A 26375-nucleotide genomic window follows, 5' to 3' on the forward strand; every position below is an offset into this window, starting at 1 on the left:
TTCAGTTATCCACATATTTTAAATAACTCTGTACAAACCGGTTGTTCTCCTGTGTATAACTGGACTGTAATTGCCCGGTTAAACAGCTGTTCTATGACGCTTGATCGTGGGACTGACGTATACCGTTGAGAGACGAAATTTGGAATTTTGATTGCATATTTTTCTCCATGTGTTAAATATGTGCGCATTCCTCCGTTAACGTTTTTAGAGCGTGTATAAACCCCGTCGTTAGGTTAGCTGAGAATCCCGGATTCATGCATAGCTTTCAATTAGAAGTAGGTGTAATTGTAAACAAGAAGTACAACTAGATGGAAATAGGTCCGGCCGCGGTGTCCATCTGAATGACCTCAGTCTAAAACAGTGGCGTGCCAAGCGGGAGCCGCCAACGCCTATGCGAGTGAGTGGAATGTACAGTCCCGCTCAAAATTCTCGACTCCTCTCACAGTTGTCAACATTGGTTTTGTCTTGCAGGAGCTGCAAGTCATATAAAATTATTTACAGCTTAACTTATTTTAAGACCTTTATATGACGTCAGACTTCGTTAACATAGACAATTGTAAGAACTTCTCAAATAATGAAGTACCATTTTCATTTACCTCGGAATTGCTAGCAAAACTAGTGTAAGTATTCTAAACTGAAATATTCTTGGTAATATCTTCTCTCTTCTGTTGCTTCTCCTTGTGCTTGCTTCTATTTCCTACCTTCTACTTCATCTGTTCATTTCCTTCCTATCCGTCTCTCTTTTTCACATACTTATTTCTCTTCTCTAACTACCATTATTACTATCCTATTTACTTTCTCATTTATTTTCATAATCTCATTCTTCAATTTTAACTAACTCTCCCATTTCTTCTCATCTTAATTTTCCCTTGTTCTTATTTCTTCCTCTTTTCCGATTCTCTTACCATTGTTCTTTTCTTGTCCCATTCTCCATTTCTTCTTTCATTCTCCTTTCCTCCTCATCCTATTTTTTCTCTGCTCCTTTTCCTCTTGTTCTCCCTTTTGCTCCTCTCGTTGTTCCTTTTACTCCTCTCGTTGTCCCTTTTGCTCCTCTCGTTGTCCCTTTTGCTCTTCTTCTTCTCCCTTTTGCCCCTCTCGTTGTCCCTTTTGCTCCTCTCGTTGTCCCTTTTGCTCCTCTCGTTGTCCCTTTTCCTCCTCTCGTCCCTTTTGCTCCTCTCGTTGTCCCTTTTGCTCCTCTCGTCCCTTTTTCTCCTCTCGTTGTCCCTTTTGCTCATCTCGTTGTCCCTTTTGCTCCTCTCGTTGTCCCTTTTGCTCCTCTCGTTGTCCCTTTTGCTCCTCTCGTTGTCCCTTTTCCTCCTCTCGTTTTCCCTTTTGCTCCTCTCGTTTTCCCTTTTGCTCCTCTCGTTGTCCCTTTTCCTCCTCTCGTTGTCCCTTTTCCTCCTCTCGTTGTCCCTTTTCCTCCTCTCGTTGTCCCTTTTGATCCTCTCGTTGTCCCTTTTGCTCCTCTCGTTGTCCCTTTTGCTCCTCTCGTTGTCCCTTTTGCTCCTCTCGTTGTCCCTTTTGCTTCTCTCGTTTTCCCTTTTGCTTCTCTCGTTTTCCCTTTTTCTCGACTCGTTTTACCTTTTGCTTCACTCGTTCTCCCTTTTGCTCCACTCGTTCTCCCTTTTTCTCCTTTCGTTCTCTCTTTTGCTCCTCTCGTTGTCCCTTTTGCTCCTCTCGTTATCCTTTTTGCTCCTCTCGTTGTTGCTCATCTCGTTCTCTCTTTTTGATATTCTCTTCTTCTTTTGATTCTCTGGTTCTTGCTCCTCTGGTTCTCTATTTTGATTCTCTGGTTCTCCCTTTTGATTCTCTGGTTCTCCCTTTTGATTCTCTGGTTCTCCCTTTTTTTGATCCTGTGGTTCTTCCTTTTTGAGCCTTTGGATGTTCCCTTTTGAGCCTCTGTTTCATCCCTTTTGAGCCTTTGGTTCTTCTTTTTCTTGTCTCTGATTCTCTCTTTTCGATACCGTTCTTTCTTTTGCTTCTCTCGTTCTCCCATTTGCTCATCTCGTTCTCCATTTTGCTTCTCTTCTTCTCCCTTTTGTTCCGTTTAGTGTTCTGCCAGCAGAGCTACCAAGGCGACGTTAGTCAGTACCCTTAGTGAAAAGCGCTTTTTTTTTTTTTTTTTTTCATGTTACGAATAGTTTTTACGCATGAACATATCATTGGTTTTGTGCGCAATCCAGGAAACTAAAGTTCTCTTACTTGGGTTCATATTAAATAATCATGTAATTTATTTGACTCAGTTTTCTGGCTAGCCCTGCATCCAGCACGACGAATGTTGCCATCAGCAACGGAATCACTTATATTCAGAATGAGGATGGCAACCTCACCCCCAGTCAATCTCTAACCCAGGGACATTTTTCTTAAATCCTTTGGTAAGAAGAATAAAAACCTTCCGCATATTATGCCGTCAGAGTCGATAGGGCCATATTCTATTAGTCGTATTGCAGCCAATTGGTTAGTCTCCCAAATTGAGACAACTCATCCTGCTTGTTTTTTTCCTGAGGCGATAAGATAAATGTCGGAAGGAGCCCTAAAACAATGGGCCACGGACTTGCATTTCTCCCTTCCCACACAAATTTCGGCATTTTCAAATTAAGCTTTCTGGAATCGGAGCCTTGGTTTTCGCATATTACCTTCGGTACTTGGGGCTAGTTTACTCGCACAGTGCAAGGGCTCGGATCCCTCCGCCTGCGAGGACTGCGGCTCCCTCTTACCCCACTCGCTGTCCAGGTTTATAACACCTTCGATTATCTTTCTCTGTTGCTGTTATATCGTGATTCGTTCTCCTCCCCCTCATATGGTTGCTTTTTGTGTCTTGCAATGTTCGAATATGAGAGAGGCAACCAAGACATTACAAACTTTGCCTTATTTTATGTGAAAAACTAATTGCAGAATCTGTGCTAAATCCTTAAAGGGTTAGGTAAAGTTCACAGCTGTAAAATTTTTGGAAATATTCAACATTTTTTTCCTTCATTACTGTATCTTGTACAATAATGAAAATTGATATGTGTGAAACAGTGTCCTTCTACTATTTGAATAAATATATATATATATATATATATTTTTTTTTTTCAAAATTCAAAACGGTGGCAGTTCACTTTGCAGTGATGAAGGGTTTCCCTCATAACTAATAAACGTCTTAACTTTTTCATGTTCTCTCTCTTTTATTTTATTGCTGAAGCTTGTGTTTACAATATCATGCTCTTTCAGCTGCATTCCTTAAAAAATAATATTTTTTAAAATTATGTGTTAAAAGAAAACTCTGATATTTGACCATTTTTTAAATGAATTTATTTTTATGAGACAATCTATCAAAGGTAGAGAAGTGAATTTGCATCATATTGCAGATATGATATAATTTTTTTTTAAATCGTAAAAATATTTTTATTGTATATCAGGACAGTGTTTTACACATACTAATTTTCATTATTGTACAAGATACAGTAATGGAGAAAAAACATGTTGAATATTTCCAAAATTTTACTCCTTTAAGCTGTACCTAACCCCTTAAGCGGTTAAAACATGAAGCGAGGAAGTGTGGAGAACAGCGAATATTGTTATAAGAAGGTGGAACAAACACGACAGACCTCCTCCTGCAGAGCAAACATCGGCGAATATCAAACTTCATTATACTCCACAAACGTGAACCGAACATAGCGCCAGTATTGCACCACGATAGTATCTGTTACGTTACGTCTATCCTCTCATGTTACTTCACATGAAACAGTGTAAAGCGGAGAAAGACAAGTGGCTAATAGACTCGGAGATCACATAAACATTTCCATTCCATCGTAATTTTCCTTGCAAGGACGCGTTTTCGCACATCTTTTAAATATATCACTCACTCCATTTTAATTCATATATTTCTTCTAACAGTACTTCAAAAAATGAACTAGAAGCAGTAATAATTACTATTCACAACGTGAGAAAGGGAAACTGAATTGTTGTGAAAGATGCAAAGCGTCTGTCATCTCTGTAACACCATTTTCAAAATCATAATGGAAAAAAGAAATAAAATGTGAATTTACAATAAACATGTTTCTTTTTATAAAAACGTGTACATTTCCACTCCTAGTTACGGGCCGTAAAATCTACTCAAAGAATAGATATAATACTTCATGTTCCGTTTCCCATTCTGGATTGGACAATCGTAATCATCTAATGATAAAATGTTTTCGGAATAGAACAGTTCGTTCCCAGCAGCCATCCAGTGATTTCTCTCCTTACCGAAGAAACGTGGTCTGTAATTCGAGATTGCGTGTAGACGTCATGGTCCATTTAAAAAATATCCAAGGGTCATAGAATGAAGTGGAACCGAGACAAAGTGTAATCCGAGCTTGGCAGTTTTATGATTCAGTTCCAAGTCAGGGTGGGACTTTGTACCCGTGCAGTTTGGCGTCTTGTAAATCGATTGCACTGCCGTACACATAAACACATACTTAAGATTTACAACCTATACGCTTAAACTCAAAGAATATGGTTAGATTCATCTGCTGCAAACTTATGTTTGACTTGCTGCAGAAATTTTCCCAGGATTTATTATTATTATTATTATTATTATTATTATTATTATTATTATTTTATTTTTTTTTTATAATTTCGAGGGAAAAATTGTTCCGGAGCCGGGTATCGAACCCGGGACCTTTGGTTTAACGTACCAACGCTCTACCACTGAGCTACCCGGGAACTCTAACCGACACCGATCCAATTTTTCCCTCTATATCCACAGACCTCAAAGTGGGCTGACAACCGTCAAGCAACCAACTTCGAGTGCACACTAACTCCGTGTGACTTAAATTGTGGTTTTCTGTTAACGAACAGTGATGTGTATTATGAAAATCAAGATTTGTCTCCACACATGATCCATATATCTTCTTCCGTTCACCATTCCTTCCAGTACATTCTTCAGTAGACAGTTTGTTCTCAACCAGTGATCCAGGGAGTTATACCTGAAATCTTGATTTGCATTATTATTATTATTATTATTATTATTATTATTATTATTATTATTATTATTATGTTGTATCACATATTATATTATATATTATATTTGTGTAGTATCGGACATCGGGTAATATCGGAAAGTGATGTTTCTTTCTTCCACAACCAGATGGTAGTAGCTAAGTGACATGGTTACGTTTCTGTATGCGACGTCTGAACACTGCTACTACCATCTGGTGGTAGATGAAAGAAACATCACTGTCCGATATTACCCTATGTCCTATACTACCCAACTCTCCCCTATATTATAGTACGTTATATTATATTGTACTATATTATATATTATATCATATTATATTATTCATTCATTCATAGTGTTCTACCCAAGGACAGGTCTTTCACTGCAAACCCAGCATTCTCCAGTCTTTACTATTTTCTACCTTCCTCTTTGTCTCCACATATGATCCATATATCTTCTCCCGTTCACCATTCCTTCCAGTACATTCTTCAGTAGACAGTTTGTTCTCAACCAGTGATCCAGCCAATTCCTTTTCCTCTTCCTGATCAGTTTCATCATCATTCTTTCTTCATCCATTCTTTGTAACACAGCTTCGTTTCTTACTCCGTCATTTCACACGCTCCATCCTTCTCCATATTCACATTTCAAATGCTTTATATTATATTATATTATATTATATTATATTATATTATATTATATTATATTATATATTGTATTGCATTGTGTTGTATTGTATTGTATTGTATTGTATTAATATCTACAAATTGCGGCAACCCTATTGTACAATGTCTATGTTAAGGTTTTAGATTACAGAACATGATTGCAATAACCTAAATTAGAAATGAAGGAACATATTGTAAACAGTAAAATGGAATGTTAAATATGGACTTAGAACTATAGATGGTTAAAGATAAACACAGACTCAAGAATACAATCATAGTAAATAAAATATAAAATGGGGGAATTATTAACTGACGTACCGGATGAATAGGTACTTATTTGCACAAATTTATTAGCATAACTCAAATATAAAATTGACTAACAGCTATTTACAATCCAGTATAAGTTAGATTGCACTTAGCAACTCGGTTACATTATAGATTTGGAGGAAATATGAACAATGTAATGCATGGATAAATACGTACGGTACTTAGGCCGTGTCTCAAAGCTCAAGTCCATACTACACACTAGTGACTAGCAACTAGGTGACTTGTGAGCTACACACTAGGGAGCTTTGGAAATGTATGCTTGAAACATGGCCTTCTTCATTGACTATTTTTCTAAAACCATGACATCACGGTGCAGCACTGAAGTAAGAAGGCAGTGTCCTAATGCAGTTTCATTACGAGTTATGTGGAAAAGATTAGGGCTTAATATATTACAGTAATGTTTAAAACATTGTACAGAAGGTACTAACAATGTCAGTGTTCAAAGTTAACGTGTTATTCTACACTATATTTACATTATTTCACTTCCAAAGCATTTTAAAATTTCATAACCCCAATTGCTGTTGAGGTACCGTATCCATGTTTGTTTAGTGAACAAGTCGGCAATCAAGCAAGCATTTTCGTTTACTAGCTACTACGGACTTGATTGCTATGCTATGTAGCTTTGGATCATAACTTCTGACGTCACATCCGGCTATTTAGTCAACAATCTAGTTCACTTCAGCTGAAAATGTAGCTTTGAGACACGGCCTTAGTAAATTAATTACTCATAATTTAAATTTGGCAAGAATAAATACTGAGATACATGTTTCTACGTGTTCTTAACAACGCAATTAGGGTGACTTAAATTTGTGGTCTAAGAACAAAAACAATGTAATACATGATTATACAAAACTTAGCTTTAAAAATAATTTACACTTAAGGTGCAGGAACTACATACTTTAGAACACGGTGAAATAAAACTTTTAAACTCTGATAACAACATCCCTTTTTAAGTGACAAACGAAATGGAGAATTATATGTACTGTTACAATTCTGTAAATGTGCCTTCATTACGTACCACTTAATTACTAAGATAGGGCAATCACAGTTCACATGTTCAATTGTTTGGAGATGTTGGTTACAAAAGATCTACCTGCTGTGTTAATATTAAAATGCTTGAAATATGCTCCAAATTTTCTATGTTTTGATATAATTTGGATAACATAATGTGGGCCATATAAGAGTACGATAAATTTAATCCATCGCATACTGTGGTAGAACTGTTGCCCATTGGTCTTTCTACTGCTGGATCATTTCAATTAAATACAATTGAGTACCACCCCACAGGAATAAGGATCTGAGTACATAGCGGAACAATGTACCATATACCCTTATTGCGGAGGGATATTCAATTATTACTTCTATTTATTATGTAATAAGATTAAGTTAAACGTTTTAATTTAATTCAACTTGACCTAAAATTTAGCAGTCATTTAATGTTCCACTGCACGAAACTTAAAAAATAATATGCACATTCGTGTCAAAATGAGCAAAATTGTCTTAAAGCGTATTGTGAAAGTATGTATCACATTCCTTATACTCATCTTTACTTCATCTTACTTCCAAAGGCCTTGGTTTGTTCTAAATTTTAATTTATACTTCTTGTGAAAGTCATAGACAACCCAAACATTAGTGGCGCAGTGTTGGTTGCCAACTTGATAGGCGCAATCTGTACAAGAGTACACGTTTTTGCCGCTAGGCAGTATGTTCAGATCACGACGAATGTTGAATGTTTATGTGCAGTTGTGGAAAGTGACAAATAAATTTTCACTTTGATTATATGTTACTAGCGGCACGCGCCGAAGTTTCTGGGTATAATTTTCTATAATGCGCCGTGAGGTGACAATTTGGCATCTTATTACAGACTTGTATTGTTTCCGTCTTCCTTTTTCTTTTCGAAGTAGTTGACTATTAACGATGGTTATGTCACATGACCACTGTCGCCGCCTTCTAAGTCTTTCACTTCTCTTTGTCTTCGTCGATATACCTAATATGTAATGAGAATCAAATCTCTTCTGTAGTGAGTTGAGGAACAAAGTAGAAAAAGTGACAAGGGGTTTAAGAAATTCCGTGGATCATGTACCTGAAACATCCTTATGTTTGGTATATTGTTATTATTGTTATTATTATTATTATTATTATTATTATTATTATTATTATTATTATTGTTTAATCAACTGTCCGAAGACAGGTCTAAACCTCTCAAGTGATACCAAGAAGGCACCACTTATAAGGCAACTAGGCCAGGAGATAATGGGGTAGGGTGGCCAGTTTCTTTCCCCTCTCCATTGCATACATCGCTGACTGGCTACATATTACACTAATCATATTAGCATTGTTCTTCCTCTGGCACATATCGTCAAGTGAGATTATTATTATTATTATTATTATTATTATTATTATTATTATTATTATTAAATTTCCAAGTGCAAGAAGCTCTATTTTACAAGTATGGAGCTGTAGTTGAATTCTGCATAAACACTACATTGTTTAAATTGTCTTAATAAGAATTTCAGATTTCTATGACCAAAACTCTTCGGAAATATGCATGTACTTATGCCCTAAAAATATCAAAGTATGACATAAAAACATGGAAATATATCGCAAGACAAATTAAATATTGTTCAAAAATTAATTGGACGGTCTTTTTAGTCTTCATTCTACAAAATTATTTTTGTGAATATTATCTCCTTTTATCGGTCACAGCAGACTGTTGAGCCTGTAAAATAGAACGAAAGGAAAGAGGGCTGAAAATGTCCGACGTCTGTTCTCTGCGTGACTAATTCTTTAACAGCTATGTTAACAAGGTCACTATTTATGAATTACTATCTGATCTGACAATAGCTGCAGGAAAGAATAGTTTTTATCTTGTATCTAACAATTGGGGGTGGGCTTATTCATTTAAATGCGATTGAAAGTTTAACTCTTACGTTCATGCATTGGGTAATCAAAAGTAATATATTTATAGCTACTACATCTTGTAAAATCAATGGCTTTCTTGAAACACGCTATGAAATATTTCATATAAAACAATTTTTATCTCGAAATGGAAGAAAAAAACGAGCAAAATTTTATTATCAGACAGTGTATGCGGGATGACTTAAGAAAAAGTGAAGTTGTTTCGTATGAGAGTATATGGTACGTGCCGCGTCGTCCGTCTTTTGTGTACCTGGTGAGTACAGCAGCATACAGAACGAAGGAACCCCGGTCCGTTCATAGTAACATTGCAACGCAATGTGTGCAGTTGTGTTATCCTGCTCAAGTATTTAGTACGCGTTGAATAGTGTTGTGCTGATCCATTCATAATGTCGAAGGCAAAACGATCAATTCGCTCAGAGATACGAAGTGCAATAATTAAGAAGTATGGGAGTGACATTTTATGTATTAACGAAGACAATATTGTGTGTAATGTATGTAAAATTGAAATAAAAACCAGAACAACTCAGGCTATAGAGAAACATTGCAACAGTACATCGCACAGGAAATGCATTGAAATGAAATCTGAGGAACCATCTACATCATCATCATCATTTAATTGTGCGGGTCTAAACGAAACGTTTTGCAAAGATTTGTGCAACATGATGCTCATTACAAATATTCCTCTAAATAAATTGAGTGATCCCCATTTTAGAAGTTTTCTTCAGAAATTCTCTCGACACAAAAACTGTTTAAGCGATAGACGAAGACGATTCAGCTTCGACAACTTACGAGAATATATCGTCCTTTACTGCAACGTTAGTAATTCCATCAATGATGACGAGGTATGCGCTACAGTACTTCATTTTTCTTTTCCTCCTGACTGTACGGAGATACAGTAGCATGTTGACGTCGTCTGTTTATGTTTAAAACCTGTTGAGCCAATGGTCTGAATGGAAAAAATTTAACATATAGTAAATGTGTACCTACATTCAACGATAAGTCATCCCGCATCTACTGTCTATTTATTATACAGGGTGCGTCAGAAAGAACGGATGGATTTCACATGGCAAGAAAATTGTAAGGATTCATCAAATCAAAAATTTATTGTTATCAACATATTCACCAATACATGCAGTTTATTTATGGAAAACAGCATCATCCATATGATGTCCTTGGCTTTCAATATAGGCATCGAGGCGTTTTCTGATGTTCGCCATCACTTTCACAGTCATAGCTGGTGCAATTGCCACGATTTCTTCACGAATTGCTGTCTTCAGTTCGTCCAGTGTATGTGATCGATGTTTACAAACTTACGCCTTCAAATGGTCCCAAAGAAAGAAGTCGCAGTGCAATAGCATGCATGCGGGCGGACAACATAGTGTCGGTCTCCACATTTGCTGTTCGCTCCGTGTTCGTCCAGGTGAATTCTTCTTTAATGTTGAACCTGTGATACGAAATGAAGCCACCCACCGCAAAATTGTATTCCGAGTTGGAATCCTAGTGTGGCATCCGATGTCGAAATGAGTCCTGAGTGGCGATCACAGACTCTTCATTTTTCAAAAATGTCTCTACGATGAAAGCACGTTGTACACCAGACCAACACCATATTCTCAACTGAAACTGCATTCTATGGCTGACCCAACAGTCGTGGTCCCCCTCACTATATCTCTCTCTCCTCGTTGCGTATCGATAGTTTGAAATCCATCCGTTCTTTCTGACGCACCCTTTACTTTTTTTGTTTGAAATATTTCAAAGAATAATCCCCTGAAATTAATTACACTACTTGCGGTTCACCCTGTATATAATATGCTATCTTCATGGCAATCACTTTTATTATATTTCTGAAATGATATGCGACCTATTTTCCAGCTCGCAAGGAAACAATTCGTAGCGTGGCCACTGCAGTGAGATATCGCCGCAGCTTTCAAGTTCATCTGGCCGCATCAAGATTTATGCTATAGTCAAATTCACCCTTAGTTGAACATGGCGTGTAGAGGCCGTTGCTTTTTGGATGCATGCGGTCTGGAGAAGGCCTATGTCACTGCATTTTTTATTTCCGTGACCGCATCGAACTGAACCTTGGCTCGATGCCGTATCGTATCCGAATACCACAGTTCAACTTGACCTGTCCACACGCAAGGCTTGTCTCGCTCCGTTCTCGTCCATTTTTGCAGGACCTGTTTGTCAAATTCCATGCTGTCTCCGTATGAATATAGTTCACGGAATACGTTTTCATTTGCATATGGCCCGTTACTCTCATTTCAGAGTCCAGTGAGCTGTGTAATACTGAACGTTATACAGAGACATTTTCTCAGTCTCTTGCGTCGCAATTCTGTATACAGAATGTCTCAGAAGGAATGTAAAATACTTCAGGAACATGTAGTTTCGGTTAATTTACATCGATTTAACCAGATATACCTCTGTCCGGGAGCCCCGGTTCCCTTGTGGTATCTCAATAAATCTCCATCGTGTCGGTCTGGGTGGCGCAATCGGTAGTGCTGGTCTTCTGTGCTCGAGATTGCGGGTTCGATCACGGCCCAGATCGTTGGCACTTAAGTGTGCTTAAATGCGACAGGTTCATGTCAGTAGATTCAGCAGGAGACAAAATTCCGACACATCGGCGACGCTGATATAACCTCGCCAGTTGCGAGAGTCGTTAAATAAAACATAATTTATTATCCATCAATATCGCGGGTGTAGCATGGACCAGGCTCCAATGGCGCAATCTGGGCGAGTCCTCCTTCGGTAAAATTGTTCTATACAACTGGCTTATATGGGTCAATAACGAACAGTGTCCACACCTGTGGAGTAACGGCTGGCGCGTCTGGCTGCGAAACCAGGTGGCCCGGATTCGATTCCCGGTTGGGACAAGCTACCTGGTTGAGGTTTTTTCCGGGGTTTTCCCTCAACCCAATATGAGCAAATGCTGGGTAACTTTCGGTGCTGGACCCCGGACTCACTTCACCGGCATTATTACCTTCATCCCATTGAGACGTTAAATAACCTAAGATGTTGATAAAGCGTCGTAAAATAACCTACTATAAATAACGAACAGTCACTAAGTAATTGCTACAGTGTGAGACTCACCTCACCGGCCCTCATCGGAGAACTTCACAGGGGAAGCTGTGAGTGGAGACGTAGTGGAATTAATAAGAAGTGTTCACAGGCTAAAGGTCTGACCATTCAGCTACCGCAGGGGTTAATACATTTATAGTGATTCGTTCATGTATTTATGGAGATTGTACTGTAGACGTTATCAGTCGGAAACTGGCGAATAGGGGCGTGGTTTCAAGTAGCTTTGGGGTGAGTAACAGTTGATGCAGTCTTTTGCATTATTCACAGGACCGGTGAGGTGAGTCCCATATAATATTAATTTACTTACAAATGGCTTTTAGAGAACTCGGAGATTCATTGCTGCTCTCATATAAGCCCGCCATCGGTCTCTATCTTGAGAAAGATTAATCCAGTCTCTACCGTCATATCCAACAACACTCAATTCCAGTGGCGGCTCGTGAAGAATGAAATTGGAGGGTCACATAATATTGGGTCGTAAAAAGCACATGAACAAAGAAAACCCCGAGCAACACACTGTATAAGCAGAAAATAACACAAAAATATCCTAATACATGTTCCTGAAAACTTAATGCTTGTATATGAGATGAAATCGTCTCTCTTCAGCTGCAGCAAATTCTTCAAAAATCTTCTTATTGAATTCAGGAATGTCACGAAACACTTGCTTCTCCAGAGAGAGCACAGCTAATGCATTCAGTCTTTCATTTCTCATTGAATTTCTTAAAATGTTTTAATACGAGTAAGGGTTGAAAACCAACGCTCACTTTCGACTATTGTTCTTTCGCAGCAATTCTGTCCGCGTATGTTAAATGTTTCGATTGTAAGTACTTAATTCCATTCATTATAAAACGTTAAATAATCATACAATATAAAATCGTAAGTTGTACACGCGGAACTCGTTTAAGAACCAAATATATGAAAACTACATTTCTTAACATTAATTTCCTAATGTAATATATTTATTTTTGTATTATAAATTAAAGCCGGTACACGCACTGCCGCACAGACCAAAAGCACGAACTCAAATAATGCATTTTTCAGTTATAAACTCTCTCAGTTGAAGTGAGACAGTTTATCACTCTCTGGATCAACAAAGTTGTAAATATTCACCCTCCAACCAATGTCACCGACCTCGACCACAGCCACTCAGTGCCCCTGCATCCACTTCAAGGACGAATGTATTTTTCTGACAACATGCCCAACGGTTAAATAGCAGGAGAGTATCTCTATTATAGTGGCAGCGTGGACGTTAGGTGCTAGCGCTCCTGTCCACTGAATCTCTTCAGAAAGCGTGCTATTAGATTGAAGCAAAGTAGATAGTAGCATGAAAAGAAAATCTTATAGAGTAAGGAAATTCTGATTAAATAACATTAAATACAAAACATTTAATTCTAATATATATTATTTTAATGTACCGAAGTACGTATGATATTTCCATGCAGATATTCTGCGTCATCATACGATGAAAGAGTAATGGAACGGAGAAAAATTCCCTCCGGCGCCGGGATTTGAACCCGGGTTTTCAGCTCTACGTGCTGATGCTTTATCCACTAAGCCAGTCCACACCTGTGGAGTAACGGTCAGCGCGTCTGGCCGTGAAACCAGGTGGCCCGGATTCGAATCCCGGTCGGGGCAAGTTACCTGGTTGAGGTTTTTTCCGGGGTTTTCCCTCAACCCAATACGAGAAAATGCTGGGAAACTTTCGGTGCTGGACCCCGGACTCATTTCACCGGCATTATCACCTTCATTTCATTCAGACGCTAAATAACCTAGATGTTGATACAGCGTCGTAAAATAACCCAATAAAAATAAATCCACTAAGCCACACCGGATACAACCCCGACGTCGGATAGAATCGTCTCAGATTAAGTTCCAACTCTTGGGTTCCCTCTAGTGGCCGCCCTCTCCACTACGTCATAGATGTCTATGAACGTAGGACCGAAGTCCACACATGTGCTGAGGTGCACTCGTTATGAGTGACTAGTTGGCCGGGATCCGACGGAATCGCATATCATATATATTATTTTAATGTACCGAAGTACATATAATATTTCCATGCAGATATTCTGCGTCATCATACGATGAAAGAGTAATGGAACGGAGAAAAATTCCCTCCGGCGCCGGGATTTGAACCCGAGTTTTCAGCTCTACGTGCTGATGCTTTATCCACTAAGCCACACCGGATACAACCCCGACGTCGGATAGAATCGTCTCAGATTAAGTTCCAACTCTTGGGTTCCCTCTAGTGGCCGCCCTCTCCACTACGTCATAGAGTTGGAACCCAAGAGTTGGAACTTAATCTGAGACGATTCTATCCGACATCGGGGTTGTATCCGGTGTGGCTTAGTGGATAAAGCATCAGCACGTAGAGCTGAAAACCCGGGTTCAAATCCCGGCGCAGGAGGGAATTTTTCTCCGTTCCATTACTCTTTCATCGTATTTAATTCTAAATTAATGACAGGGCAGGAAGGGAGGGAGCGTGACCCTGTGCCCATTTAAAGGAGCCGCGCCTGCTCAAATATATTTTAATATTATCCTTCCATCTACGTCTCAGCCTCCCCAAAGATCTTTTTCCCTCAGGTCTCCCAACTAACGCTCTAACCTACATGCATTTCTGGATTCACCCATACGTGCTACATGCCTGCCCATGTCAGAGTCTGGACTTAATGTACCTGATTATGCTAGGTAAAAAGTACAATGCGTGCAGTTCTACGTTGTGTAACAAATAGGTACTCGCCATTAGCAAAAAAAAAAAAAAAATAATTGCATCTTATCGTGTCTGAATAGGGTCTGAAGATTCAAAGGAATATTAAATACAAGATTACAGTTATACTGTAATCGACCTTGAGTAACTCTCAAAAACTGTTATTAATAAAGAAACTGAAACAATATTTGCACCAAAGAACTGATGTGAACAATACTGTATTATTGATGTGTTTTACTTCCAGTCTCTGCTCTTCATATATCCACGACGTCTCACTAGATATATACCACGCTTTTGTATGCACACGCGGTGATGTTGAGGAATGCGTGTTGCGTATTTTAGAAGAGGCATTGACCTCGGATAGGATTTTGTAAGATGTAGCGTGGACGAGGTGTCGTTTGGCCTAGAGCCACCACTTCACTGAAGATAAGATGGGCATAAGAGTTTCTCCCCAAGAGGATAATAATTTTGAATGTAGACGGCCTTTCTTTTCTGACAGTTAATTATTATTGATTTTGGTACGTAGACTATTACAGTCAGTTTCAACCTTGCGCAGGAATGTAAAAACTGCCCCGCGGGTCGCGGATAATTTCTGGTCCGCTAGATTGTTTTGTGATAAGCTGATAAAAAATGAATACTATTATTAGCCACAGCCGAAACTAATTTGGTAAAATCATCATAAAGATTAAATTGTGAGGTTCCATTAAGCATGAGCCGAATTATGTACGTTATTTAAATTTTCTAAGCAATGTATTACAACGAATAGTATTAATTTAATATAATTATACAATGCACAGGAAGTACAGATTCTAAAAAAGAGTATGTAACAAGTACGAGCGTTAGAAGTGAAACATATAGTAATCTTTTAAGTGTTTTTACACTGAGGGTGATAAATTAGGATCAACTTTAACAGTTTCATACTCACAATCAATATTATTCAGAATTTAAAAAGGGAATAATAGGTTTATGATAGATAAAATAAGATACGTAGAAATAGTGCACATAAAACTAAATTAGTTTTAAAATACTTTCTGAACACTTTTATTTGATGTAATTACAATTAATGTGAATTATAATTAAATTCTAGGTCAATGGACACCAGTTGGATCTGGAATTGCACTCGTTCATTGTTGGCAGTGTAGAAACATTCACTAAATCGTTGACACTTCGTAACTGAACTGCAGAAGAGAGGTTACAAAAATGCCTTTTTTATTTCCCAGAATTCTCGCACTCTACTTTTTTTGTTTTTGATTCAGTTTCCGGCTACTCATTTGCACTTTTTGACGCCACGCTCATGTTCGTTTAGCCCTTAATTTTGGCATATTTTCTAGCAAAAGTTCATCAACAGTGTTATTTCACTTACCGGTTTCGACTGTATAACGTCACAACACTACACAGAAGATGTACTGCCCAGCAGCACCCCCACTTCCACTAATCTATGTATTATTTGCATTGGTTGAAAACCGCACACATCAACTTTATTTACGCGATAACATAGCATCGTGCACAATAGTAACAACACGGAAAGCCGTCTTAAAGCGACCGTCACAGAATTTTGTTCCACAGCGTGCTTGTTAAATTAAACGTTTTATTATGCGGTAATTATACAGAAATGAAAACAACTTAGGTATGCAGGATTGACCCCCTGTAATTCTCATCCTTGTGTCGCATATTAAAGATCTTAATTTTTGGCTAATCTAATGTTCCAAATTTAAAGTCAAATATCTAGGAGTATAATGACCTTTCCGTGTTTTAATATTAAATGTTATCTACATAATTACATGCACTATCATACTGTCACTTTCGTGGGCACCGGCGTAACTCAGACCGTAGCGCGTTTGCCTGCCGACCCGGAGTTGCGTTCGGGCGTGGGTTTGATAGCTACCATCTTGGACTAATTACCTGTTTTCTTTTTTTCGAAATTTTCCCCAACTGTCGGCGCTAATTATTAACCTAATAACTAATTGATACAGTGTTTCAAATAATACCCTATATTAAAAATATATAAATATTACCTTCATTTGGTGCTGTTTTTGAACCCTTTGTAAGATCTATAATGTAATATAATAACATACAAATTTACAAGTTTACAAGCCAGATAACACTGAACAACAAATTTTTACTTTTTGTCTTGCTCAGAGATAAAAATAGGTGAATATTACTAATATGTGTGCCCTAAATCTGAATTTAAAATCCATATTGCCCCATCACGTACAATTTTCCGGGGAACATGAATTGAATTTTTTATGACAAAACTTATTTGTTTTTAATTTTGCAATGCTACTGATAAAATTACAACGCACTATGGATTCAAAATTCCTCATAATACTTGAAAAATGTGTACTGGATACAAAAATGACGTTACATAGTTTGAAACACAACAACAATAAAGATATTTCATGCGTATAATGAGAAAAATCTCGGAATTTGAATTTACATTTAAAATAATTTTCTGGATGACTTCTGTTTATAGCTAGACCCGGGACTGTATTTTACAAGGAACTAACAATTGTCTGCAAGAATGCTGGATGGTGATCTTCCTTTATATCGCCTTTCCATTTCAGATATTTCTTGATGAAATCTTTCCCCATGCTTGTCGCGTACCGCTCCAAATTTAGGAGGAAGTAAATCCAAATGAGAGTGTAAAAAGTGTATTTTGAGAGACATATTATACTCCATTTTATCATGTGCACTTAACATGGTTTCCACAACAAGTTCTATGTAGTTCTCTGCCCTAGAATTCCCAAGGAAATTTGAGTAAACGTCTTTGAAAGCGCGCCATGCCATTCTTTCTGTAACGGAAAGTTTTTCCTCAAACAAAAGGTCAGCCATAACTTTGTGAATTTGTGGGCCGATGAAAATGCCTTTTTTAATTTGACTTCACTCAAACTGGTAAACTTTTCCTTTAAGTATTGAAAACCACACCCTTGTTTATTAATTGCATAGACCTCACTTTGAACTGTTATGAAATTTACTTAATAGAAGGGACCAATATTTATTTATTAGAAGTACAAAATAACATGCCAAAAACCATAAAAACCGGAAATAAGTCATAAACTCGTAAAACTCATTAGCTTTTGTTTTGGTTTATACCGCCAACCCGCGCCAGATATTTCCTGGGGGAACGCAAAGTAATGTAGTGCATTATAATGTGCGTATTACTTAGTATTTTGTGTAGAAATTGAGCAGATTATTTTAAATTAGAAAAAATGATATATCACATTTCTATAACGGTTTTTATTAAGCACGAATGCAGACAACTTTAAGCCATATTTTTAATTTTCTGGAGACCTGTCTCTGAATTATTTTTTCACTAAGGCGAAGAGTAGTCTATACCATTGTATTTAAACACTAATATTCTGGTATATACACAGTCGGTTGAAACATCTTCTAATAGTAGTGATGTAAGATTCACATTGTGAAGTGTGGTACGTCAATCAATCCTTTATTATAAAATTTACCAATAAATTCCCCTCTTCTAAACGAATACTGTACGGCACACTGTTTGTAACCGTGTTATGAAAATTTAATCTTCCTTGTTAAGCGAGCAATTGATAGAAGCTGTCACGCGATGGCCAGACTGGAGACTTTCAGACGACAATAAAATCTCCATGACGACCGACTTTTGATTCGTCAGCAACTGCTCGTACGTGGGTAGACGCCCGTCCGTCCGTAACTTAACTTGCTACAAACTTTTTCTACATCGTCTCTAAACATTAAAACTTGTGCGTCTGTATATAGTGGTAGTGTTCATTATACTGTACAAGGTTTAATCAATATACTCATATTTCCGAACTGCACTGTATTTATTTTACATCGTCAGATTATCTTTAAGAACTGAGCTTCTACACATGATTTTGTACAAACATATCAAGGACCTGTTGCGATTTTTCCTGGAATCTCTCCATATACACCTCATGACTAGTCTTTTTCTCTGCCTTTCAGGTGATGCATTAGTGTAGATTCCAGGCGTTTCCCTGGTTCTAGATATCTTCTCCGTTTCCTACGTTCTATGTGTTGCCTACATTCAGGGCAGTCTGGAAACTTATTGAGTGCCCCTTGTAAGTCTACTAATAGATTTAATAAGATTTTCTCCTAGTTAAAATTGAATTCTTGACATTTACAGTGAAAAAAAGGATAATGAGACAGGTTTTCTAGGAGTACAGGACTGTCATTCTCAGTTCGTCACTGACCTGTTACATCCATTCTACTGGATACTCATGTCTGAAAAGCTTCTGTGTTTTGAAAGGGATGTTGGATAAATAATATTAGAAGTGAAAGATCCTGAACAATATAATGCTAAGCTGCATACTGACAGTTCTACAGGACAGTATAAAGATAATTTTTGCATGAGTTATAACACAATTACATTTTGTCATTTTAACTATAACTGTAGAAACTTTTTCCTACGTCATTATATAGTGTGTTAATTAAGTATGGAATGTTGCTAATAACTCTTTATATATTCGTTTTATGAAAAAATACCAGAAACAAAAGTTGTTAAAGATATCTAACTAAAACTTATACAGAGGTGTGAAAATTATTAGAATAATCTTAATTTTAAAGGGTTTTTAATAGTTCCTTCACAAATATTCATTGAATTGATGAATATTGGTATGTAATATTACTATACTGATGTAGGATATATTTACTAATAACAATGCCGGAAAGCATTGTTGTACATTGGTATTTTTCTTATATTACAATTGTTATGGGAATTCAGAAATTATTATATTATGTTGGCGGAATTGCAAACATAAAAAATTAATTAAGAAATGCTTTAAACAAATTGTTCTTTGCGTTTACATTGTTGTGAAGGTTCAAATGAACGTATACATCTGTTTTGTGCATATAATTTTTTATGTTTCCAATTCCGCCAACATAATATAATAATTTCTGAATTCCCATAACATTTGTAAAATAAGAAAAATACCAAGGTACAACAATGCTTTCCGGCATTGTTAGTAGTAAATATATCCTACATCAGTATAGTAATATATACCAATATTCATCAATTCAATTAATATTTGTGAAGGAACTATTAAAAAACCTTTAAAATTAAGATTATTCTAATAATTTTCACACCTCTGTAGCTGTGGTCTCACGAAGGTATTGATTCATGTACAGTGTGTGGCAAAAATATAACACTTTTTTTTTAAATGGCACCCTATATTAAATTTTACATATTTGAAATCTCCATTCAATTTTACATACAAATAGAAGCATGACGCAGCATAAATGAAGAATACACTCTTGTAAATGTTATGGTTCTTATGGTTCTTTCAAATGCTTTGATAATGTAACAAAAATAAATGTGTGTATTCATATGGAGTAAGCTATGAAACAAACGATGATATGATATTCCAACAACCAGTATACATCGACATAGTCCAAGTTCTATGCTGGTTGTCTCGTATGTCGTAGACCATTTGGTAGCCTATGTCATAGTCTGAATTCAACGTTTTTCATGGTCTACCCAGATTGTGGCATTCTCATGGTATTGTCGCTAGAAGTGTCATACTCGTACTCAAAATATCTTTAAATAAATGAATAAATTATGTTAAAACTCTACGCTGTCTGTTCCTTATAGATACATTCTTATTATGTCCGTTATTTATTCCGAATGAAACAAAGCAAATTAATTTGAGGAATTGGAGATAACTTACGTATTAAGAAATAATATGAGAAGAGGAAATGATAGATAAAACACTACCCAATGAAAAACGCGACTATAGAAAAGGTTGGAAATCCGAAAAAAAATAAATAATTAACATAACACATTGACTGTACGTGTTTAACATAAAATTATCACACGAAAACTAAAATTCGTAACATTTTACACACCCCTGATTCCGCCTGCGAAACAATTAAATGCCTGTCACATATCTGGACTGATATTTGGGTTTCGTAAACAAAAACGAACGTCTTAAGTCGGATACCTTGTATATGTATTTTCCTATATGCTTTCAACTTGAACCTGATTGAGTTGAAGAGAATGCTCAAATCTGCCAGGGGAAATAAATCACTTTTATTATTATTATTATTATTATTATTATTATTATTATTATTATTATTATTATTCCTCTGTAGTCTGACGCAAGCACGAAGGAGCCTATCGAACTTCAACTCATTTCGCACCTACACGTGTCGTATATCTCCCAGACTATCGCTTAGAATGAAATCGATTTCGTTTCTTGTTTTACCATTTGCAGTCTGCCAGATCCACTTGGAAGCTGTGCTTTTCCTGTAAAATGAGTTGATCTTTAGGTCGTGCTCCTGCGCAAACTGGATCAGTCTCCCCCCTTTCATTCCTTTGTTCATAGCCATGAGGACTCGTCGATTCTTCCTCCACGTGATTTTTGTGTCTACTTTGCTGTTAAAATCGACAATGACTAAGTCCTTTCCGCTCTATGTGAGTTCACTGTTCTATCCAGCTCGCTGTAGAATTTTTCAAGTTCCACTTCTGTGCTAGCTTTTGTTAGTGCGAATTTTTATTTCTTTAAATTTATCGTGAGGACCGCGATCATTTCACTAACTCTAATTTCTTCTGTGCATTTTAATTCTTTAATTTTTTTACAAACAATACTTTCTTCTGTATTTTTGTTTGTCCAATGTAGCTTAAGACGTTCCCAATAATTTTATTTCTGTTATTGTTTCTCCATTTTATGCTGTGCTGAGTCTCAGTAATGGTTATAAACGAACAAATTGAAAGCTACCGTAATAATTGGTTATATCACGTAGATAGGATGAGCAATTCGAGACTACCAAAATTACTGTATCAATACCGACCGATTGGAAGGAGGGACGTGGGACGACCAAAGAAGAGATGGAGAGATATGCTGTGAGGACGGAACAGGCATTTTGCCTATACCGTGAAGTGCAGAAGAAGAAGAAGAAGTTTCTCCATTTTCTTCTCACTTTGCATAGGCCTATAAAGTCAAATTTAATTTCCTGCATTGCGTGAACAAGTTCGGTTTTGCTTACTGTCATTCTCAGGGCTCTTACATTTAGGGTGCCAGTGCATACAGCGTGAACCAAGTAATGTCATTAATTTCAGGGGGTTATCCTTTGAGGTATTTAAAAAAAAACAATTTAATTTTGCTCGTTTTTGCGTCCTTTTCGCGATAAAAATTGTTTTACTCGTTTATGAAGCCATTGATTTAATTCCCGACATACTCAGTCAATTAATGAGAATAGTGATTATGAAAATAAGTGATTGAAAGAATTTTAGTTTTGTCCTTTAAGTGCACAGAAATTTGACCCGAACAAATGTAACTTTGTAAAATTCCTTTGCAGAACGAAAAGTTACATTAGTTCGGATCAAATTTCTGCACATTTAAATTACAAAACTAAAATTGTTTCAATCATTTATTATCATAATACACTGTTCTCTTAAATTGACTGAGCATATTGGAAATTAAATCAATGGCTTTCCCAAAACACGGCATGAAATGTTTCATATAAAACATTTTTTATCTCGAAAAGAAAACATAAACGAGTAAAATGTTATTACACTCTTTTGTTTCAAATATATCGAAGAATAACCCACGAAATTAATGATATTCCTAGCGGTTCATTCTGTAGTGTAAGTTAATTATACTCTCTTGGACTGGCTCACCAAGTGAAGTAGACTTTCGACTCACCCTACACAACTGTAGGAAGCGTTGCCATTAATGGGATGTCGGGCTATTCGTATTATTGTAATTGTTATTATTATTACGTCCATTACTTCCAGACAAGCATTGCATCGACGTGCCATACTTTGTCGTACCCTTTCAAAGACGCCGGGCATTTCCCTGATTTCAGCTACTGCCCAGACAATGCGTGTTGCAAGATCTTCTTCAGAGTTAAGAGTGGTTTCATAAACCACAGGTAGTAATCAAATTGGGTTAATGCATGATACCGAGCTCAGAAAATAAACAAACGCAGTCAAAGAATGATACTGCGCTGACTGAGTAAACAAACTGGGGGTAGCATTAAACCCCTCTTGCACTGAAAATAAGCGTCTGAGCCTATGGGTTTCTTAACGAAAAGTGTTTCAAAGAAGGTTATCTATCCGACCCAAAAGTTTGTCGGTCTAATTTAGAAACATCCTGTAGAACTATAAAGGCCTTTAAAGACCCATTCGGATCCTGGTCTCCCTTAATCTTCACCTCTAATCCTATCTCCTGCTCTTCCGCTTTAGTTAATAGTACTAGCATGGTTAACTTGAAGTAGTCTAGCATATTCAGCACTTTATTCCATAAGAAGCGACATTATCCACTTCACACATAATCTCTGTATTCCTCATCTTTCACTGTTGCTACCTCTCGTCACTGGAACTCTCTGCCGCCTGAAGTCAAGGGCTGCCGAACATTGAAATCTTTCAAATCCAAGTTAGAAAATTATCTTATGACGAGTTGCCAAACTAACTTACTATTATGACAAGTGTTGTATTGCATGTTTCCACGTATTCACATTTTTTTTATGTTCTAATGATATTTAACTTATTTTATATATTTTTTTCATATTTTCCGATAACGGTATATCTCTAATGTGATAAGTTGAGCTATATATAATCATAATTTTCCTTACTGTGTGTACTTAAAAATATTGTATTCATTGTATGCTTTGTACTGCACTATTTTATTACTACTATTAGTATTGTTATTACTATTAGTACTGTTATTATTATTGTTATTATTATTGTTATTATCATTATTATTATTACTATTATTATTATTATTATTATCAATAATTGTCTTATTTTTTATACTTTGTATGCCTCATTTATTTTTGACCTGCTGTTCACATTTTATTATGCTTTTTTCTTTCTTCCTCTATGTTATATATTATGTCTGATTTTTTCTTACTTGTTGTTTACATTTTATTATTATTATCTTGTTCAGTTTTGTGTGTAAAATTGTAGTGTACTTTGTAAATTTGTAGTGTTTTTGTAATGCAGTTTTTACTCCTGGTTGAATGTTAGAGAAGGCCGTATGGCCTTAACTCTGCCAGGTTAAATAAATCATTATTATTATTATTATTATTATTATTATTATTATTATTATTATTATCATTTGATGCCTTAATTAAGTACACCGGCGGAGAGCAGCGAGAAAATGAATAGGGAAAATTATAAATCAGAGAATTGGATAAACTCTGACGGTAGGCAAGAACTTTATTGAAGTAACTGAAACAAGATTAAAATGGTTTGGACACGTGGAGAGGGTAAAAAATAGAACATTACAAAAAATGATATTGTGGTGGACTACGGGGGGGGGGGAACGGGAAAAATACGAAAACCAAGGTGGGTGGATGGATGGATGGATGGATGGATGGATGGATGGATGGATGGCGTCAAAAGGAGTATGACTAGAATAGATGTTACTGAAGAAGATGCTGATAGAAATTTATGGAGGAGCAAAATTTCTTTGGGTGAAGGATAACTGCAGAAGACCTATAGTAAAAAAAATCTTAATAAAGTAATAATTTATTGATTGATATTTATGTGCTAGACAACAGCCATTCACCAATAAAAAGTCCAGCACAGTGATACAATTAATACAATAAAATGAAAAAAAAGATACAAATTAACTATATAATTGTGACAATAACAACAAAGTGAAGAACATGGATTAGAATGGTTAAAATAATAGTAATAATAGTAGTAATAATAATAAGTCATAATAATAATGATAATAATAATGATGTAATAATACTGTTATTATATTATAGTATTACTACCACCTCCACCAACCACAACAAACTACCAATACCTACCACCACCACCACCACCACCACCGCCACCGCCACCACCGCCTCCAAATACCTACCATCAAAGGAGCATCTTGTGCGGACCTCTGGAAAAAGAACTAAGGAAGAGACTAGTGAAGTGCTTTGTGTGGAGTATGGCATTGTATGGAGCAGAAAGACGGACATTACGACGAAATGAAAAGAAGCGAATAGAAGCATTTGAAATGTGGATATAGAGAAGAATGGAAAGTGTGAAGTGGACAGACAGAATAAAAAATGAAGTTGTGTGGCAAAGAGTGGGTGAAGAAAGAATGATGCTGAAACTGATCAGAATGAGAAAAAATGAATTATTTGGTTGGGTCAATGGTTGAGAAGAAACTGCCTACTGAAGGATGCACTGGAAGGAATAGTGAACGGGAGAAGAGTTTGGGGCAGAGGAAGATATCAGATGATAGATGACATTAAGATACATGCATCATATGCGGAGACTAAGAGGAAGGCAGAAAATAGGAAAGATTGGAGAATGCTGAGTTTGCAGTGAAAGACCTGGCCATGGGTAGAACATGTATGTATGTAACCACCAAGTATGTACCACCACCATCTACCACCACCAACCACCACCAAGTACCTGCAACCACCAACTACCCACCACCACCACCACCACCACTAACCACCTACCACTAACCACCATCTATCACCACCAACCACCACCTATCACCACCAACGACCATCAACCACCAACCACCACCTGTCACCACTAACCACCACCACCACCACCACCACCACCAACTACCATCACTATTTTCTTTCTTGTACCTTGCCTTTTGTTTTCTCTATATTTATTAAGTCTAGGCCATGCTCACTCGAAATATCTTTCCTTGAATCGCCATTGCAAGAAATTGTGTGTAAGTACCTCTCTCAAGCAGCACAAAGAGCTTCATGTGTTTTTCTTTTATTTTTAGAATAAAATTCCAATACAAACGATATCCCCGTTTGTTACATGGTCACAATACATCCATTATTCTGGATAACCGTATAGCAATTGTATAGATATGTTCCACTTTCCTGTGATTCGTAGTGAAAGTGCTGACTATATCTCTCCTTCGATTGTACCAGTCCTCTTACTTAGCGGTGAATTGTCGCCGATGTCCAGCATGGCAACCAAATGTCGATTGTTTTACCAATGATGTGTGGTTAGAACAACTGTCTAAATAAACGAAGAACAGACTCTGATATTTTTATACCGTAACTGCATTTAATACTGAAACAAGTGAGTCGTGATTTGCAGAAACCTTACAAGTAACTTTTTTTCTCTAATTCAGGTTTTCCATATAGTTGTAACATTAATACATGGCCTTTCAAGTGACGCGGAAACTCTACACGTCCAGTGCTCGGTATACATTATACTGTGGCAATAAGTTACAGTGAATTGCAGGATCACAAATCCAGGACCTGTGGAATTTTTTAGAAACCAAAGAAATGCAGCTTACTCTGTTGTTGTTGTTGTAGGGCAATTTGAGGAATTAACTATAGCCTACCAATCAATATAATATATTCATTTTTTATTTTGTGTACTTTTTCCAATAAATTACTTGGCTTAAATATATATGTAAAGTAGTTTAGAAGATAAATAACAGTCATTCTCAGTCTAATTTACCTAGAAATTGTTTTAAAGGAAAACAATAATTGTTACCCGTCAAGAATTGCAGAAACCCCATATGTCCACTCTATTCAGCTTTTTTTATTTCAGAAAATGCTAAAGAAAAACATTCAAGTTCATGTATAATAAACACTACATCTTATTATTATGCTTCAATAAAAGAAATAGTCATTCAAAATACCAAACTCTTTTGAAGACAAACAGTTTTTTGTGCCTCCTGAAAAATTTACTCAAATGGGCATGTGGGGTTTCCGTGATTCACGATTCAATTACTAATGCAGGTGCTAAGTTTCGGGGTATTTACACCGTGGTCAAAGAAGCGTGGAGCTCTAA

General features: G+C 36.7%; 1 protein-coding gene across 2 annotated transcripts in view; it reads left to right on the plus strand.

Annotated features, from left to right (window-relative positions):
• The window catches only part of LOC138710705 (cerebellar degeneration-related protein 2-like), a 398695-nt gene that overhangs the window by 97207 nt on the left and 275113 nt on the right, over positions 1 to 26375 (plus strand). The window lies entirely within an intron of this gene.

Source organism: Periplaneta americana, chromosome 12, assembly GCF_040183065.1.
Source record: "Periplaneta americana isolate PAMFEO1 chromosome 12, P.americana_PAMFEO1_priV1, whole genome shotgun sequence".
Taxonomy (NCBI): Eukaryota; Metazoa; Arthropoda; class Insecta; order Blattodea; family Blattidae; genus Periplaneta; species Periplaneta americana.